This window comes from Protopterus annectens, chromosome 7.part0 (assembly GCF_019279795.1).
Source record: "Protopterus annectens isolate FY-2018-M chromosome 7.part0, PAN1.0, whole genome shotgun sequence".
Lineage (NCBI taxonomy): Eukaryota > Metazoa > Chordata > Ceratodontiformes > Protopteridae > Protopterus > Protopterus annectens.
In genome coordinates, this window is record NC_056739.1 from 513,129,871 (window position 1) to 513,150,356 (window position 20,486).

The window sequence follows — 20,486 nt, forward strand, 5'->3', positions numbered from 1 at the left end:
AAATCATCAACAAAGAGAAGATGAGAAGTTTTTACACTTTGTTGTTTTCTAAGAGCCAAATTGGCCTAAGCTGTTACATAGACATCTTAATGGGTTAAGAGCAAGAAAGAATAGCAGCAGTAACAGAGAGTCACCCTGGAATATCCCCCTTTGAATTTTTATCCCTGGAATAATAATTTGTCCTTTATCATGGCTTAATTGCAAAGTGGTCACTGTAATGTAGTCAGTCGGTGTAGGGTGTATCTTTTACATTTTTAAGCACTCTTTTATCTATGAATGTGGGATACTATCAAATGCTATTTTGTAGTCAATCCATGCCATACTTAAGATTCTTCCCCTTTTTACAGTTCACCGCTATGAGTTTATTTAACAACAGATGATCCTTTTTTCCATATGACCTTATTTTATTGCCCTTTTGTTCTATTGCCATAATTGAGTTTTCTTCTAAGTGACTATAAACTCTGTCGGCATCAATTCCAGTGTAGAATTTAGACATCGTTGGAAGACAGATTATTGGTCCATAATTTTTAGAGTAGCTTGCAGGTTTACTTTTAAGTAGGAACATTGTTTTTCCTGCTGTTAGTCAGGTTGGTGTCTGTTCGGGGAGCACATATAAATAGTTCTTACTCATGGCTAAATCTTCATGCACCGATGCTAATTTTAACCAGAAGTTAGGTATTGCATCTGGGCCTGGGGTTTTCCAATTAGAGGCTTTTCTTAACTTGGTTTCAATCTGTCTGGCTGTTATTTCATCCCATTTGATATCCTGTACCTTTAAACTTCTTATTGTTTCTTTTTCTTCTTCTGTCCATTTAGCTTCTTTGTTATGTTCCACAGGATCTTCATAAATACTTCTCCAAAATGTATCTATTTCTACTTTTTTGGAGGTCTTTCAATTCCTTTTACTTTGTTTCCCAATTCTCTGTAAAACTTTTTTGGGTCATCAATAAATTACTTATTTTGTACTTTTCCTTTATATTTATCTGAGTATCTTCTAAGTTTTTCCGCCTGTGCTGAGATTTTTAGTTTATTTGCGATAGTGCATGATAGATTTTGGTGTGTTCTAATACTGCACATTGCATTTATCACGTCTATCCTTCTAAGTGTATTTGTTGATCTGTTCCCTCTTCTATACTCTTCTAACAGTGACACTTTTTGTCTCAATTGCTTTATAGTTTTCTCTATTTTATACTTCCATGATGGTATTCGATTTCTCCCCTTCCTTTCCCTCACTACCCTGTGTTCTTGTGGTAGAACTTAATCAGTTATTAATTTAGCTGCAGAGTAGTATAACCTGGTTACTTCTGTTATATCGCATGGATCTCTATGGACAGTCCTAATTGCTGTGTTCGTTTGTTTTATTAAACTTCTGACTTTTTGGGTTTTATTGACCATATGCAGTTTATGTCTTTCATTGATCTTAGTATGTCTATCTATTTCTATTAAGTCAAGTAACTTTTGTCTTAGCTCATTTTCTTCTAAACTGAGCGCACATTTTTTTGTTTTCCATTTCCTGCAGGCATTCTATAGAAAGTTCTATAGCATCTTCCTGTGGCATAGTCTCTTCAATTTTATCCTGTGCCATATGTTGCTCTGTCATATAGGAACTCATTGCCCTATCACTCCTCAACATTGACTGCGTCAGAGTTTGCACAGTTTCCTGTTCTTTCCCTTGCTGTCTAGCTTCAAGTGAACATTTATATTGGTTTCCTGTGGAAGACTCCAAAATATTTTCATATGACACGTGACCAAATTCTTCCTGTTCTACTGGTTTCCCCTTAATTTGGATGTCCATTGCTCTATCCTGTTGTGGTGCTTTCTGAATTAGATTTTCTGCACTGAATCCTTTACTTCAGAAGTACTCCATAACCTCAGTTTCTCTTTCTTTAAGTTCTCCATTACTAATCTTCTTTTCTACTTTTCCTCTGTCTTCTTATTTCTTTTTTTTGTATTGTAAAGTTTTCCATGTCCTGATTCCTTTGCCTGTATTTCTCTTCAAATATATTTGGTGCTGCCCTTTTTGTATTGATTAGTTTTGCTTTCTCCTTTGCATAAACATTACACCATATTAAATCTCTTTTCCTTTCCCATGTCCATATTTCTTCTTCAAATGTCTCGTGATCTTCCTGTTTCTCCTTACTTTGGGGACTCGTTCCATCATGTTGTGATGTAACCTGTGTTAGACCTACTACAACAAATCGTTCACTTCGCAATCACTCCATAACTTCAACTTCTATTTTTTTTAACTTCTACTTTACTAATCTTCATTTCTACATCTCCTCTTTGTGATATTTTTATTGTGACATTTTCCATGTCTGGGCACCTTTGCCTGTATTTCTCTTTCAATATCTTTGGGGCTGCCTTCTTTATATTGATTAATTTGGCTTTTGCCTTTGTATAAATATTGCACCATATCAAATCTTTCTTCCCCATGTTCATATTTCTTTTTTATACTTTTCAAACATCTCTAGGTGTTGTTGCTTGTATTTTTCACTTCCACAGATGCTTTTTTTTTCAAACAGATGAAAGTTTCTTGATCTGTATACTGTTTTTCCCAATCTGTTGTATTAATGAACTTGTGTTTTTATTTGAAGTTTCTAACAGGTTTTCTTGTGGAAGTATTTTCCTTTCCTCTAATTTATCTCCTAATCATTTTTTATATCTTGCTTCTGGAAATTCTGGGCTTTTTGCATAATAGTAACAATACATAATTTCTTTCTTATCCTCAATAGTCCACTCTATCATCTTTATGGCTCTTCTTTGGCCTATTGTTTTTTGTGACTTTTGTAGACTGCTACTTCCTTCTACAGCAGGGTGGCCATCCACCCCATGGGCCTGGCCTGGCCCCATTGAGGATTATACAGTGTCATTTTTTTCTTGTCCTGGCACCAGTGCACCTACCAGGATTGGGCACATTTTTATTCTGGGTCTTGTGCACCCAGCTGTTTTTTTTAATTTTGACCTACTTATTATTTATTTATTTATTTATTTATTTGACATTTGTTGACCTGGGATGTCTGACTAAGCTTGCGCCCTTTTTCAGCAGAGGCCAGTGGAGAAAAGCTCCACAAAGTACTACATACACCATAATAATGTTTACAAACAGTGCAGTAGACATGAGGTAATATAAACATGTATTATAATGCTTAGATTCACATTTGTAGCATGAGAGTTTAAAAGGTGTAATTTACAAAAAAGGCAATAAAACAATATGTTAAAGCCATTCATATATCTCCAATACATAAGGAATTTCCCATTTAGAAATGAAGTAATGACAGTAAACTCAGAGTTTAAGATAAGAGTACAGAAAGTACTGTATATCAAGTCCTAGATCATACAGATAACAACATATGCATCAATAATCAGAAGCAGAGTGGAAGTTGATAGATAGAAAAAAGTTAAGTGTCTAGAGAGAATAAAAAGGGGGGCGGCTATGGATAAAAGATGGAAAATTAGAGATTTATTTAAATTTATTTATAATTAAGTGAGGACAGTAGTAGTCATTAGAATCAAGTGAAATCTGAGAAAGGGGTGTAATCTAAGTGGGAAAAGGAGGGAGGGATGTAAATATGAGTAGTGAAGAAATTTAGTGAAAAGGTATTAGGAGTTAGAGTTCTGTGGCTAGAATTAAGTATGACTTGAGAAAGGGCTGTATGCAGTGGGGGTCAGGTGATTAAGTTTATGGTGGTTGTATACAGGAGCAAGTCCAGGTATTAGTAAAGTGGACTTTAGGGTGATTTTGAATGGGTGGGGCTGTGTGATAGATCTGATTGTTAAAGGTAGCTTATTCCAGTGGATAGAGGGAAGATAGTTGTAGAAGGTTTCACTAATTGATTTTTTAGGTTTGTAAATGTTAAGAAGGTTTTGACTGGTGCTTCTAAGTTTTCTGGTTGGGAAGTAGTAATTTAAGATGTTGGAAATGTTAGGGCAGAAGAAGGGTTTGTAGAGAATAGAGTGGATGATATTAAGTTGAGAGAAAAGAAGTTAATTGGGACTTCTGTCCATGATATACGCTATGTAAATACAGTATATATATATATCAGTGTCACCTCGGTGAGATTTTATGAAAAACAGAGTTCACCTTATGAAGGTACTCACCAAGACTTGAGGATGATTTGAATTTCAGCAATACTATGCTCCTTTACTTGCTGACTTATCATCTCTCCATTCAGACCCTATGCATATCTCTTATTACATCTCTTCATGTCTGCTGAGAACATCAGAGATGTTGATCAACGAGCTTTTCTTTGACTGGCTGTATGAAGCATCACACAGCCCTTCCTATTGGCTCAGATACCATTAGACTGAAAGTGAAAGAAATAAAGAATAATGTATATCTGCATATGCATGAGCACAGGAGCACTTTTACTTGATATAGTATATATTTTTTTCACAAGTCATTGTCTGTATGTATGAAGTTAAGTTTTTAAGTGTTTATGTGTGTGGGGGGGGGGGTTATCGGGACACAAAAACTCACACTTGTCCCTGATTTTGCCATATTTCAGTCAGTTTCTTTTAGAATTTGGATACTTCAGGCAAATTGAATTTGATTAGAGTTACTAAATGATTTTTACAGAATATCCCTGATTTTTCCTTCATATCTTGATCTGCTCTTTTTAAAGTCTATGTTTTTTTTTCTGAAAAATATGTGAGAAAGTTTAGTTATGTAAGTAAACTTACCATAAGGGTATATATTCAAATGATCACTGCCGCAGTAGCCTTAGCTGTATGGATTATATTTTGCCAAGGATGTAACAGCTGGCCAATTTTCAAAGCTTCAGGGCACTTTTCACATGACCAAACTGTCAAGCAACTTGATATGAACTGACTAAAAGACAGGTTTGGGCCCCAAGCCCTTCAGAGCATTCCTGACACTAGAGAGAGGGAGATTAAGCCCTGAATAGACAATGCTAGGAACAAAAAAATGTCCACACCCTGGCATAAAAACACATAAAAAAATAAGAGGGATGGGGGGATGGAGCAAAGCGGCTACTGCAGCAGGGATCATTCAAGCATCTGCTGTTATGCTAAATTTAATTACACAGCTGTACTATGTTCATCATATTGATCACTGATGCGGTATCCTTAGCTATAGGCAGATTAACCTAGCTTACTATATTTCGTAGATGGAAGGAGAAGATTCCAGGAGCCCCTGGAGAATGGTCTTAGCAAAGCCAGATCTGGACCAAAAAAATGGAATCATGCTTATAGTGTTTAGTAAAAATATGTACTGAAGACCCTGTTGTAGCTTCTAGAATACTTCCAAAAAATCCATAGATGCAGCCAAGACCCTGGTAGAGTGGGCCTTGACCCTGCCAGTAATAGTTATGGTGAGTATAACAAAAAGTAATAGCCTTAGACAGTTATTTAGAAATAGTCTGTTTTGACACAGGTTGTCCCTTCTTCTTATCTTCACAAGAAATGAACAATTGATCCAAGGATCTGAAAGATTTAGTTCTATCAAGATAGCACCCAAATGCTCTGTGGGAATCCAAGGTATGGAGTATCCTTTCTCCCTCATTTTAGGTTCAGGAAGCAAAATGGGATAATGGATAGTTTGGATTAAAGTAAACTCAGGTGCCATTGTAGGCATAAAAGAAAAAATAGTTCTAAAAAGAGATGCTATTTAGTCCTCTGTAAATACTTTTACTAAGCATTATAAGTGGAAAAAGAGATAGGGTTTTCTAACCATAAGCACAATATGGATACTCTTCTTGCAGAGATCAGACATCATACTGTTGGCTATCAACCACTTTTCTGGTCTGTTCTGATCCTCCCCTCCCCCCACCCACAAGAACAATTACAGCCTAATCATGGTCAGCCCTTTTCATCATACTATTGGCTAGCCACCACTTTTTCTGGTCTATTCTGTCTTCCCCCTCAAGACCTACTGCAGACTAATCTAGCTTTCGTAAGCTACAGGAGCCAGTGTCCTGGTACTGCTGTAACATTTAGTTTAGTACCTAACTGTGTCTTAGTCCCTTCCTTATTTGAAAGCTTACCCCTGATCCTTGCTGGTCCCCACATTTAGCTAACTTTATATCTTACAATTGGCTTCTGAGTAATCAGATTTCAATAAATAAAGATTGTATTGGTGTACCATATCTTCGTTAAGCTTACTGTTAAGATCCTTACCTGCAGACCTTGGTGCTGCCCCGCTCCATTTGCCCTCACTAACACTTGGGCTCACTCTGCTCCGCTACCCTGCCCCCATTCCCCATCCACCCCACTACCCCTAGTCTTATATCTAGCATCTCCACCCACCAAAATTTCAGCCAATCACAGATTAGACACTCCCTCTCACTTCCATCCATGAACCTATACCAAACTACATCCCCCTCCATATCCCCACCTACAACAATGAAACCATCACATAATCATAGAATAACTACTGTCTTTTCATGCAATCTTACTATCCTATTTATCCTAACACTAACCCTCTACCTCACCTCCTACCAAACCACACTAAATGCTACCCCAACAAAAGATACCTCCACCTATATTCCTCACACTCCTCACTACAGCCAACACATATCCCCAAGCCTATACCGTCACAGTACGATAGCACCTGACTCACTCATTTTACTCCCAAACACTCCTAGCTTACCAAAAACAAACAGGTTTATAGCCATTCTAACTTAGCTTTCTAAACTCTTACACATATAAACTACCAGCCTACAGCAGACACCCAAATCCAGGGCCTAACCATATGCAAACTATCATAGTTAATTCAACCTTTTCCTCTAGCCATCTGCCCACTACTAGACCAAAAAACAGCCTACTAATTCTGAGCTTAACTATTCAAAATATTAACAATAAGGTACACTCATTGCATGCACTACTATCCACTTACTCCCTTAATTTATTATGTCTGACTGAATCCTTGCTAAAGCCCACTACAGCAGACAATGAGTTCCTTCCTACTGGATACAATGTACTATGCCATGATAGACGGTCTATAAAAGGGGGAGGGGTAGCATTACTCTAGAAAAACACCCTAAATATCACCACTATTAATCCACAACTCCCTTCCTTCAATAACTCTGAACTCCTCCTAGCTAAACTCAAACTTAGCAACAAAAGTCAATCAACATTGTCACATGCTATATACCACCAGGTAACAGCACCCTACCCTGTAAGCCTTCCTACAATGGGCAAGTCAAAACCTGCCCCAGGAAACTATCATCTTCGGTGACTTTAATATAGATTGAAACACATGTTCAGCTATTAACTCCACAAACCATTTCAACCTCTACAGTTTCTCACAAGTCATCCAATCAAGCACTAGACTAGGAAATGCAAATGTCAAAGAGAGCCTCTTAGACTGGATCTTAATAAATAAGACCAACACCTCTTACCAAGTAGGCGTCCTCTCGGACTCCCTTAGTGACCATCAACCCACCTTCCTACTAAAATTCAAAACCCAGGCTGACCCTATCCCCATATTACAAACAACCCTTAACACAAAACACTTTTACCCCAACAAATTCAGACTTGAGCTAAAGCACCATAACTGGAACATACTAAAAGTACTACCTCTAGAAGAAGCCGTAATCCATTTCAATAACACTTTCTTAGAAATCCTAAATGCCCACGCTCCAGCCCAGACCACTAAACTCAAAATGAAAACAGCCCCCTGGCTGACCAGAGAGACTAAAACTAGAGTATCAGACAGGAACAAAGCCCTGTATCACTGGAGAGCCACAAAACCCCGGCAGCTAAGGAACAATTCCAAAAACTTAGGAATGAGACAAAAAAAGCAGTTATCTTAGATAAAAAGAATTATTTCCTACAGCTACAAAACAAGCATGACAATAACCCCAAGAAATTCTGGGCATGAATAAATAAGCTACTCCACCCTGGCAGACCGTCCACCCCACCTCCACCCTCTATTAGTGAAATCACAAATATACCAGAAACATTTAACAAATACTTCATAGAAACTATTTTTAATCTTCTTCAAAAACAGCCCACATCCACCACCACTAATTACCCAGAACCTGTAGATAGACCCAGAACAACCTTCCAATTTCCACCCATCCCTACCAACTATGACAAAAGGTTGCTATCCAAACTTAAACCTACTACACTAGCAGCTGATGGGATACCTGCTGAATACCTTCAGTTGGTTTCCAATGAACTTGCCTTCCCTATATCCATCCTTCTAAACAGATTTATCTCAGAAACCTCAATACCACCCATCTGGAAGACCTCCTATATTATCCCCCTCCCTAATGGCAGTACCTCCACCAACCTCACCAAATATCGCCCCATAGCTGTCTTGCCTCCACTGGCTAAAATACTTCAGAAATGTATACACCACCAATGTATGCCATACCAACTTCTCTCTCTTACCCAACATGGATTTTGGCCTTCTCCTAGCACAACTACTGCCCTGCTCTATTTTTCAAATCTCATCAACCAAAACAAACACACAGGCAGTCTAAGTTCTGCTATATTCTTGGACCTATCAAAGACCTTTGATATGGTCAACCATCTTAAACTAGTGCAAACCCTTAGTGACCTTGGCCTTAGTAGCCAAGCATTAGCTTGGTTTCAGAACTATTTACAAGGAAGACAACAATCAGTTCAGTGGGTCAACAACCTATCCACACTGCTACCAGTCACCACAGGAGTCCCACAAGGTTCCATTTTAGGTCTTCTATTATTCTCCATTTTCACCAATAACCTCCATAGCATCCGTCAAGATACAACAGTTATACAATATGCTGATGACTCAACACTTATCTGTTCAGCCAATGATCCTCAGAAACTCCTCTCTATAACCTAAAAAGCCTTCCATACCACTGAAAACTGGTTTCTTAACAAAAACCTAATACTAAATCCCTAAAAAACAAACTGTTGCTTTTTACACCTAATAAATCTACCTCAATACCCAGCCCATTTAATATTGTGTCCAGGGATGGGACTGTCATCTCCCCTGACACTCACACTAAATTGCTAGGAGTGACCATTGCTAATAACCTCAAATTTGATCAGCATATAAATCAAAATATTAAAAATATCCACAAAAAACTGGGTAGTCTATATAAAAATAAACCATTTCTAACACAAACTGCTAGGATAACAATTGCTCAAACTCACCTTCTTTCTACACTATTTATGCCTCACCCATTCTCAACAGCATACCCAAAACTGAAATTGTCAAACTCAGCACATATTACAATCAAATTGCAAAATGTGCTACCGGTGCCCCCTACCGAGCCCACCACTGTCATTCTCTAAAATAACATGGCTGGCTTGAATTCCCTAATCCCCTAAATTATCATCAACTTTCCTTTGCCCATAATGTCCTACTACTCCCAGACAAAACTCCAGCTCTGGGCAATTTACTAGAACTACAAGCTAAAGCTAGGCAACTTCACTCTAGCGACAAAACATTAATCAAGGTCACCAAGACCAACAACACAGAAGAGGATTCCCTCTTCCCTAACTACATAGGCAAAATTTGGAACACCCTCCCTACTGCTATTACCTCAGCAGGCTCAAAGATTACAGTTAAAAGACTCCTGAAAGAACACCTAAAGCACACATGGATATGCACATGTTCCCCACCTGGCTGAACCCACCCCCCCTCCCCTTACTCTTGCCCTCTAACTTCAGCTTCATTATCAAAAGAATCCAACATCTCTAGCTTCCTTCCAGTTCCACCTCTAATTCTAACCCCTTAGTCAGTACCCATATGTGACTGCTAGGACACTCTGTTATCTATCCACTACACTTTTCTCTTTCCACCTCTACTCTTACTCGTACTTAAGCTACTTACTCCTCCTGCTTTTCTTACTTAACCTGTTATCCAGTTTCCCATCTCTGTCTCTTCTCCTGCTGCTATACTCCCTACCATGTCTAATCTTTGCTCTCTTTGTTGCTATACTCCCTACTGTGGCTAACTTGCTCACAAGTCAACTGTATAAAGCAAACAATGCAACCGTACTAACAATGTTTACCATTATGTAATGCCTCAGCCTAAAACTGTAAAAGATGTGTTCAGTCTATGTAAATATGTTAAATCTTAAGCTTCATTGCAATGTTACTAGTCAGTGTTAAGTTTGGTACTATCTATGTCAATTTGAATGCTTCTGTATACACCTTATATTTTGCTTAAAATTTAACTGTGGAGCTTTTCTCCACAGGCCTCCACTGAAAATGGACATGCATCCAGTTGGCCTTTCCCAGTCAACAAATGTAAAATAAATAAATAAATAAAATTAACACTATTCTCTGTGTTAAGATCCTCAACTCAGCCAGGTTAGCTGGTTCAAACGGAGCAAATAATAGCTTCTTTAACACAAAAGTTAGATCCCAAGGAGGGGACACCAGCTTTCTTGGAGGCCTGTTATGCAAAACCCCTTTCAAAAACATTTTGAACTGAGACTGCATTGATAGAGGATGATTATTGGGAAGACATGCTGAAATGGTCAATAAATTAATCTTGATAAATGAATAAGGAAGGCCACAGGATAGTAACTCGCACAAATATTGTAAAACCAGAGAAACGCTAGCCCTCAATGCGAGCTGGTTATGTTTTTGGCACCAACTAGATGACCTTTTTCATTTGCTAACATGATTTTGTCATAGTAGGCTTTCATGCCTTCATTAGTACCTGCTGTATATCATCAGTAAGCAGGTGCCTAAAAGGAATTAAGATCCTATCATCAAGGCAGTCAACTGAAGCAGATTGATATCAGGGTGTATCAAACACCCCTGTTCTCATGTGAGTAGATCCAGTCTGTGAGGAAGCTTGAGATAATTATCCCTGAACATTTCCAAAAGAAGAAAGAACCATGACTGTCTGGGCCAGAAGGGAGTCACTACACTGATCTTAAGGGATTTCTTCTGAATCTTAAGTGGAAAGGGTGGAAAGCATACAGGAACATTCCCCCTCCAAGGAAAAGAAAAGGCATCTGTCTTCCAGGACTTCTTGCACAGAATCTCACCAGTTCATTGTTCAGAGAGGAGGCAAAGAGTTCTAATTGAGGAACTCCCCACAGATGATTAAACCTTTTAAGACCCCCCCCCCATCAAGTTTCCATTTCTATGGGTCTACCCTGGTCCTGCTCTGCTTGTCTGCTACATAATATTGCTTTGTCAGACTGTAGGATACCTGTCCAGTGAGATTGTGCTGTGATGCTATATCCCAAGCTAACATAGTCTACAACGGGGGTACAACCTGGATCCCCCTGCTTGTTGCTGTACTGCATGACCGATATTGTCTGTAACAACTTGAATAGGTCCTTGGGACCAAATATGAATCAGAGACTTGACTGCCTTGATCAGGGTAAGCATCTCCTTGATTTTTTATATGCTTGTATTTGTCCCTGGTGTCACACACACACACACACACACACACACACACACACACACACACACACACACACACACACACACACACACACTGTGCTTTTATCCCTCCTGAAACTGCTCTCCAAGCAAAGTCTGAGGTGTCTATGGTGACTGACTGCTTTAGAATAGGGAAGAAGGGGAGAACTGGATTTAATGATATCTGTTGTCCATGAAATGATTTTTCTTCGACAAGCTCAAACACTGGGAATAGAAACAAAAAAAGGGTGTTTGTCCTGGGGCCAAAAGGACTTCAGATATCACTGTATCATTCCCATATGGAGTCTTGCCAGGGGTGTCATGGGAATCACAGAAGCAATGAGAACAAAATCCTGAGGTAATCCCCCAGAGTGACTGAAGTCCAAGTAGAAAATCTTACAAATAGATGTAGTGGTAGCTTTTTTTCCTGTGGAAGAAAAGCTCTTTGAACTGAGGTAACTAGCTGACATCCCAGGAACACAATCCTGAGTGAATGGGTCAAGAAAGACTTTTGAATGCTCTCTTAGAATCTCATTTTGTGTAAGAGATCTCTCACCCAAAAGAGAGATTCCTGATACTTTGAAAAATACACTACAAAAATAAGCAAGTCATCTAAATATGGAAACATGCTGTGAGCTAAAACTGGAGCTAGACACTTTGTGAACACCCTATGTTAAGTGGATAGTCCAAAGGGTAAGGCAGAGCACTGGTAATGTGATACAGACACACAGAACCTTAAGAAACATCTGATGTTTGGATGAATAGGGATATGATGATAAGCATTTTGTAAGTCTAGTATTACCTGGAAACTTGAAAGAGGAAGAAGTTGCAGGTTGTGAAGTGACATAATTTTGAATATGGACACTGTCAGAAACAAGTTTAGGAATGAAAAAAAAACCCAAAACTGGTCTCCAAGCATTTTCTTTCTTTGGCACTAGGAACATGCTTGAATAGAAATCCTTCCCCATCTGGAAAAGAACTGGATGTGTCACTCCTTGTGACATCATATGATGAAGAACAGGTGGAAGCAAAAGAGCTTGATCTGAAGAATTAGGAATAACCACCTAAAAAGGAGGAATGTACCCCTCTGCCATCTGAAACCCCGAGCAATGATTTTCAGAACCCATTGTCTGAAGCTGTTACCAAAGAGAAGAATGAAGATTCGGAGTTTCTGGAAAAATAAAGGGACCAGAGTGGGAAGGGGTTACAGGGTCTTTTGAACAGTCATTCTGACTTGTTGGACTGTCCTTGGTTTTGAGAGGTTTCAGGTATCTTTTTAGAACCCTCTTGCCATTTCTTCTTAAATGTCTGTTTATATGTATTTTGTTAAGACTGTTTATTCTGCTTTTTGCCAAAACTGGATGAGGAGTTAGAAACTGGAAAATTTAGAAATGAGGGCTGACATATCTTAGAGATTCCATGGATCAGCCTACCCCTTCAGCAGAGAAGGCAAACATTAAATTTCTATCTAAAGGTGAGCTTACAATCTAATTTTTAACATCATCTTGGAGGTTCTGAGACTGCAGCCAAGCAAACCTCCTCAAAATACTACCAACAGCTGTAGCCATGAAAGAAGTACCAACAGAGTCATACGTACAATAAATAATGAGTAGTGACCTGTGGAATTGAAGAAACCAAATTATTTAAAACAGATTTTTCCACACAAGAAGAAACTGCAGAAAATAAACATTTCTCATACTATTACAATTAGTCAGAACAAACTTTAACACATGAGCCTGACAATTCAAAATTCTTTAAATCAAAGATGTAGAAGTATACACTTTTTCCCATTGTTATCAATAATTTTCCCATCCTTGTCAAAGAGAGTAAGATTGGGATTAATTAAGTGCCAGCAATGGGATCAATTGTAGCTATAACTGCTGGGTTGGATTAGGGAAGATTGTATAAAAATTTAAAAGACTGAGGAATTGTATTCATCTTGTCTGCCTTTTTAGGGGCATATGGTTGACTATTAGGAAACCACACACACACACACACACACACACACATGCACTCACACACATCATCTAAAGCAGACAGAACAAGAGGAATGAGTGTAGGTTTTGGAAAATCCTTCTCTAACAACTCATGGTATTTTCTAAGGGACTGAGAAACCTTAGTGTTTTCCCACTGAAAACACTGGTACATTCTAGCAACAGTCTCAGAGAAAGAGAAACCCACACAGGGAGAATGAGTAAAGTACAGGAGTATAAGTCAAACTTGCTGTAGATGTTTGAATGATCACTGCTGCTATAGCTTTTGCTACATTGGTCATAGCAAGATATAACCCATAGAGCTAAGGCTACAGCAACAGCAGTGATCAATATGATGAACATCTGAGATCTCATCTGAGTCTGAATCAGAAATCTGAGGGGAAAAAAACTGCACCTGTCTTTTCATCTTCCTGTTCAGATTCAGAATCTTGAATCTCTTCAGGAAAAGAGGTATTCCTCTTAATTTTACCAGAAACTTCTTTACATAAAGGATCAATAGCCTGAGTTAAACCCTGAGCTAGACCCAGTAAAGTACTCCTATCAAAAAGAAAATTGAGGAAGAGTAGATACATGCTTGATTTTCTGTTTCTCTTTATCAGTAAAAATGGGGCCAACCAGGTTACTAATGGCAACAGCGGCTTCCGCAGGGATGGCCACAGTATTTTGACACAGCAGGTAAACATTCACTGGTCCATCTTCCAGGACCAACAAGAGTGGTTCTCCTTTTCCCACTGAGGGGACCCCAAGAGCCCTAGAGGACATGGCTAACCTCCAGTCTATAGTGGCTGTAGGTGCTACACCAGAGTGATCCAGGGTAAAAGATGAGTGATCTGAGATACAACAAATGGCCACAGCAGAGTCACCCATCATCACTTGAGGGAAATTACTAGAGTGCTGTGGTGGCAGAGGCGGTTTGCTTAAGTTTTTCTTTTTATAGATGGAAGAAGGACCAACAGTGGGACTGGTAGTTTGTTCTATGATCAAGCCGTAAACAGTGCCTCTTTCCTGTGGAAGATGAGCAGCGAATTCTGGTAAAAATGACAAGTCTTTAAAAGTCACTTTTTTCATAGGATCACAGGGGTTTGCTAGGCTATAGACCCAGAGGTCATCTCAAGCCTAACCATTTCATCCCAGTGTAATACAATAGATATGTTAGGCAATACCTAAGATTGCATTTGGTAATGACTGCCCATGCCCAGGAGGGTTGTGGGCACTATCCCTGGTAAGAATTTACGGTGTCCCATCCGCTTATACAGGTTCCTCTTGAACAGTGTCATAGAGATGCTCTGTTTCACATGAATTGGTAGCTTATTCCAAAGATGCAGCAGTCACTGGGAGAGATATCTGTCCCTCCAGCATCTCCTGTTTAAATCGCAGGCCATATTTAGGTCCCTGAAATGGGTAGATTAATGGATATGTAGCAAGTTCATTAGGTTTGGGTCTGAGATTGCTCTGCAAGTCAGGCACAAGTCACCCCTGAGAAGTCTATATGATACAGAGTATAGTGACAGAGACTTTAGTCTGTCTATGTAAGGAACTTGCTGTAGCCCCTTGATCTTCTTTGTTAGAAATTTCTGAGATATCTCCATTTGCTGCAGATGCTTTGTACATTACATGCCGAACAGGGTGTTATACTCAATTATGGGCCAGATTAGTGCTGAGTATAGAGGGGTTATAACCTCCTTTGCTCTCAAGGTGATGCCTTTACTATTCAAATGTGCTACATTGAAAACCTTCCTTACTACAGTAGACACATGGTGGTCAAAGTTAAGGTTGCAGTCAACTTGGGTTCCCAGATCCCTTTCCACTTCGTATGTACTTAGGGTGTTTTTGAAATGGAAAATGATAAAACAGCAACAATATTTAGAAAATGGAAGGTTTTTCACCAGAGGAGAACTTATCTGCCCAGCAAAAGAACAACACAAGCCAACTGTTGATCCTCGAAAGCCTCAGATGAGCATACTCTTAGGCAGCACTAAAGCTCTGAAGGGCTTAGTGCTATAAACGGCAGTTATGTACTTACCTTAATGACAACTCCGTGTTGTCCTATTTTCATCTGGTTCAATCTTTGCAATTCAGATTCAACTCGGATCTGGCCTCAGTAACTTCAGACCTTCAGCTCCATGGCTCCATCTTCTCCCTACTCATAATTCCCTCACCACTGTCAAATTATCTCAGATTGACTTTGCCCCATGTAAGAATATATGTAACAAGCAATAAAATGATGGCTAGATAAAACATAATTGAATAAGAAAAAGAAGGATAAAGGTGACAAATGGATAGTAAGGTAACTAACCTGTTGAGATTAGAGACAAGTAGACTTCCATAAAGGCTACCCATTCTCCCAGGGGGATAGTGGGAGGGAAGTTGAACCAGACAAAAGTTGGACAACACAAATCTATTATTATGGTTAAGAACATAACTTTCATATCGATGTTGTCCATTTTTGCCTGGTCCAACCCTTGGGACAGAATCCCTAGCTACATGATTTCCTGGGTGGAATTAAGGAAAGATGTTCCTGAGAACAGCAGTGCTATTGGAGGAATGAGCTATGGAATGTATGCCTACTTTATAGTGAAACACAAAGGTATGCACTCTAGAACAGGTAGCAGCTGTACAAATCTCATAAATCGGAAATCAATGTTGAAAAACTGCAGAAGTTGTCACTGCTCTACTGGAATGAGCTGTTGGTTTTAAGAGGGGTTTAGACCTAACGTTTCATAAACAAAAGGTGTACAACTTGACAGCCATCTTTTAAGGGTGATTTTGTAAACTCCTTGTCCCAGCCTAGATTTAGAAAATGCAAGGAATAATTGGTCTGATTTCCTGAAATTCTTAGTTCTATGTAAATAAAATCTTAGTTGTCTATGAACGTCAAGTAAAATGAATGCATATTCCCCTTTATTAGAATATTTTGGGAAGAACACCATCAAACCGATGGTATGATTAATTTTCAACTTGGATGCCACTTAGGGATGAATGACAGATTTGGTTTTAGAAAAAAACTGTCTATATGAAAAACTAAATAAAGTGATTTACACGAGAGTGCTTGAAGGTCTGAAATCCCCTTAGCAGAAGTGATTGCCACCAAAAGGATCATTTTCCATGTCAAGAATTTAAGATCTACTGAACCTGCTGGTTAAAACGGAGACTGTGTGATAGCCTGAAGTATCACCTTGATGTCTCATGGAGGGACAGGATCTCAAACTGGAGGGTGAAGAAGAATAGTTCCCTTAAGGAAAGCCATATAAACCTTCAGCAAAGCTATGAGACTTGTTATAGCCTATGTGAAAAATGGAAATGACTGCCAGTTGAACTTTATTTAATTGTTGAAATACTTGATCATTTTTGGAATAATTCAGCTAAGATTTCTAAAATAGAAGGAAGGAGAGTCAAGGAAGGGTCCAAGTCTTTCCCTATAGCCCATTAAGAAAATCTTGTCTGTTTACTTTGATATACTCTCCCTGCTCTAGATTTTTATGAAGCAAAATGAATGTGAACATTTTCTGTAAACCTAGCATTCCCACCCGTCATTACAATTGGAGTAACCAGGTGGTTAATTTCTGTGAGTCTAGGTCTGGGAGAGGATGCCCAGAAGAATGAGAGATTAGATCAGCGTGTGAGCTGGAGTTTAGGGTCATCTGTGCAGTTGAGACCAAAGTATGGGAACCAAACCTGTCAAGGTCAGTACTGGGTAATGAGTATCACCTTGGCCTTGACTCTTCTGCCTACATGAATTTCATAATTAGAGGGAATGGAGGGAATGCATAAAGGAGATCCAGAGGCCAATTGTAGAGCATCCATCAGTGACCCTCCCTTTGGAGGGATCAGTACAAAGTAACTGCTGCATTTATTGTTCAGGTAGGCAACAAATTGTTTGCAGCAAGGATGGCCCCCAAACAGAAAATTTTCTTCATCACTGTTGTACTGAGTGACCACTTGTCAGGCAAAAGCATATGCCTGTTCAGTTTGTCTGCTAGTACACAAGAAGTCCCCAGATGTGCATTGCCATCAGAAAGCAATGGGAAGACATCTCTCATTGCCAAACCCTCATGGCCTCTTGACACCATGGCACAATGGGTAAGACCAGTATCTTCTGTTTGTTGATATGCCAGACCACTGACATGTTGTCAGTTTGGATTGCAGTCACACCCACTGGAAGAAAGTCTTAAAATGCCTGCAATTCTAAAAGGACTGCTCTCATTTCAGAACATTGATGTGGAGATTGGTCTCTTAAGAGTGTCCATGTACCTTAAACCATCTTCCCCTTGTAATACCCCCTCACTCTAAAAGGGAAATGTCCATAATAACTGCGCCATAGAGGAGACTGGAGAGAATGGATGATCTTTTGTCAATGCTGATGAGTGATCCGCCATTTTATATGGGTTTTGCATACTGTGGTTAACTCAGTTGAAATGTTGAAAGGGTGATAACATTGGGAACATCGGACTGAGAGAGTCTGTTGCAAAACCCTCATATAAAATTTGGACATAGGAAAAAGAATTATGGTTGAGGCCATCAGCCCAGGAAGTTCTAGAATTAAGTGTGTTGGAGAGGATGGATTGGCTAGTACTTGTGATGCTACTTGCTGGATTGAATGAACCTGGGTGGAGGTAAGGTGGCTATCTAAGAAGTGGTGTTTAGGTGGCATATGATAAATTCTGAATTCTGAGTCAGGCACAAATTGTTTTTCTGTCTGTTCACCATAATTCCCAGATGGTCAAGTAGTTGGAGTATGAGGTTCCACTTGAGAATTAGCAGATCCTTAGTGAGAGCAGTAATGAGCCAGTTGTCTAAGTACAGAAACAACTGGAACCCCTGCAGTCTGAGGTAGGCTGTTACTGCTGCCATGAATTTAGTAAAAACCCAGGGGGCTGTGGTGAGTCCAAAGGGCAGAGCTTTGAATTAAAGTGCCTTTTCTTTTTTTATTTAGTGTGATTTGTTTTCTTTACACTGTGTTTTACTTGTATTCTACTTTTAACTGCATATTAAAACTTGAAAAGAGACAAAGCTCTGTCTTTTGTAAGTCATACAGAATTTTTTTACACCCTCCCACCCTGTTAATGTCATGTTCTTAAATGCCACTGTCTTTCTAGTTGCCTGCTCCATATGTTAATTTGACCATATATATCACTTCCTCTCTGCCTTTACTGGCTGGTGTAAGTAAGCACAAAATTATCATTTTGTGAAATCACCCCACTTCAATTATTTAAATTTATTGGCCATCCTACTGAATTCTACAGTACCAGAATACAAAAGTGCCAACCCCCTTTCAATCTATCTTGTTCTTTTAAAAATAGTGTCTCTCCACTACAACTTAACTTTTTAGACAGCTAAAACTTAAGTTGCTCACTTTCATATCTAACTGCTTGGTGCACACTGCAGTGTTTAGGATAAACCATTTTTTTATCTTACCTTTAAGCATCTATTGCAAGATCACCAGTTATTGGAGAGCTCACATTCTGCCTCTAACTAGTCATCCTGGGACTACTGCTTCTGTTTTCTCCTGGAGAGAGAAGGAGTAGAGTGACATTATTTCCTGGAGACTGCTGTGTGATGACCGTGCCCTGGCCCAGCAATCAAGGAGCCTCAATCCATCACTAACACCAGGGAGGTCGTCTCCTAGAAGAGGAAAGGATAACTAATATACACATTTGTTGTGTCTTTTGGCTTTTTCCGGTTAGGGGTCACCACAGCGGAACTCCGGTCTGCTAATGATTGGCAGTAGATTTTTATGTGCCGAGTTGCCGGCCCTGATGCACAACCTTCAATGAAGGTACATCCATTCGCGCATGTCTCCACACAGACAGGACAACGTCTTACTGTGAGGCGACAACGCTACCGCAGCACCACCACCACAGTACGATAACTAATATACACAGTAAAGTACAATTTCCCTTAATTGCACACAGAAAGCACAGTCAGTCTAGGGCTGGTTGCTCCCTTGCTGTCCAGGTCCCCAATAAGACTCCCCACTGGCACAGCTATAGGGTCAAGATCTCAGCCTAGCTGGCAAGCTAACCTCCTGTACCTTCTCTGTCCAACCAGTGCTTTGTGTCCCTGCCCAGGTAGTTGACACACACCCACACTTTGAGATAAGTTTTTATACAACTTCACAGACTCTCCTGGGAAAGGCTGACACAGATTTTCCAGCTGTGCCCCTTTACCCATACTATATGGTAGCAATTACTGCCACCACCAGCTTAATTTAATTATCAGGTACACAAAGGCCCTTGAAAGGGTGTCCAATTATTACTGTGCAATATTATTATCCAGTTGGAAATGTGACTATTCGGTCTAAGGCTTATTAGAGTGGCTGTTACGATAACCTCTATAAATATGCAGTGTACTCCAGAGCCTACTTCTCTACATAAACCAGCCACAGATAAAGTTTTTTTTTTAAATATTTAATAATAAATAATTAAAACACAAAACAATACTACTACACCACAGAGATATCTAAGAGTTCAGAGATCACATAGAAACTTAAAATAATGCAGTAGGATAGGTCTGATTTAAAAGAAAAACACTTAATCTAACTTTCTAATCTTTAGCTAATCTTAAGAGAAAACACAGTGCTATAATCCTACTTACATACATAAAGCATAAGCAGTGCTGGGTTAGATATCCAAGATCAAAATGCTCCCTAGTCTCTCACTCAACAATAGTTTTTAAACACTAACCAACCTCTAAGGCCCTCTCAAATTACATCATTTTGACACTTAGTCTGGAGTTCCCAGGGCACAAACTGCATTATTTAGCAAGCTAAGACCTGCTCAGGAGACTACAACAATAAAAGACATTTCACATATACACTCTAGTAGAAACCAGAGCAATAAAGCACCTTCCACATGTAAATTCTGGCCCTTAACTTTAACCTTAAAACAATGGGCCTGAAACCTTCATACAGACTCACTGGAGCCAACTTGTAAAACATTAAAGAGATTCATGAGATCTTTTCAACTTCAAAAGATACATTTGAAATGCTTGGCTTGGTTTTCCTTACAGCAGATGGCAATGTTGCAACAATCCTAAAGTTCACATTTTACAGTGTTTTTTTTCATTTAAAAACACAAGCCTGTAGGTTACATTTATTTATACAATAGATAAAATTATGTATCAAATTCTATTTGACTAGGCTGGCAGCCTTCG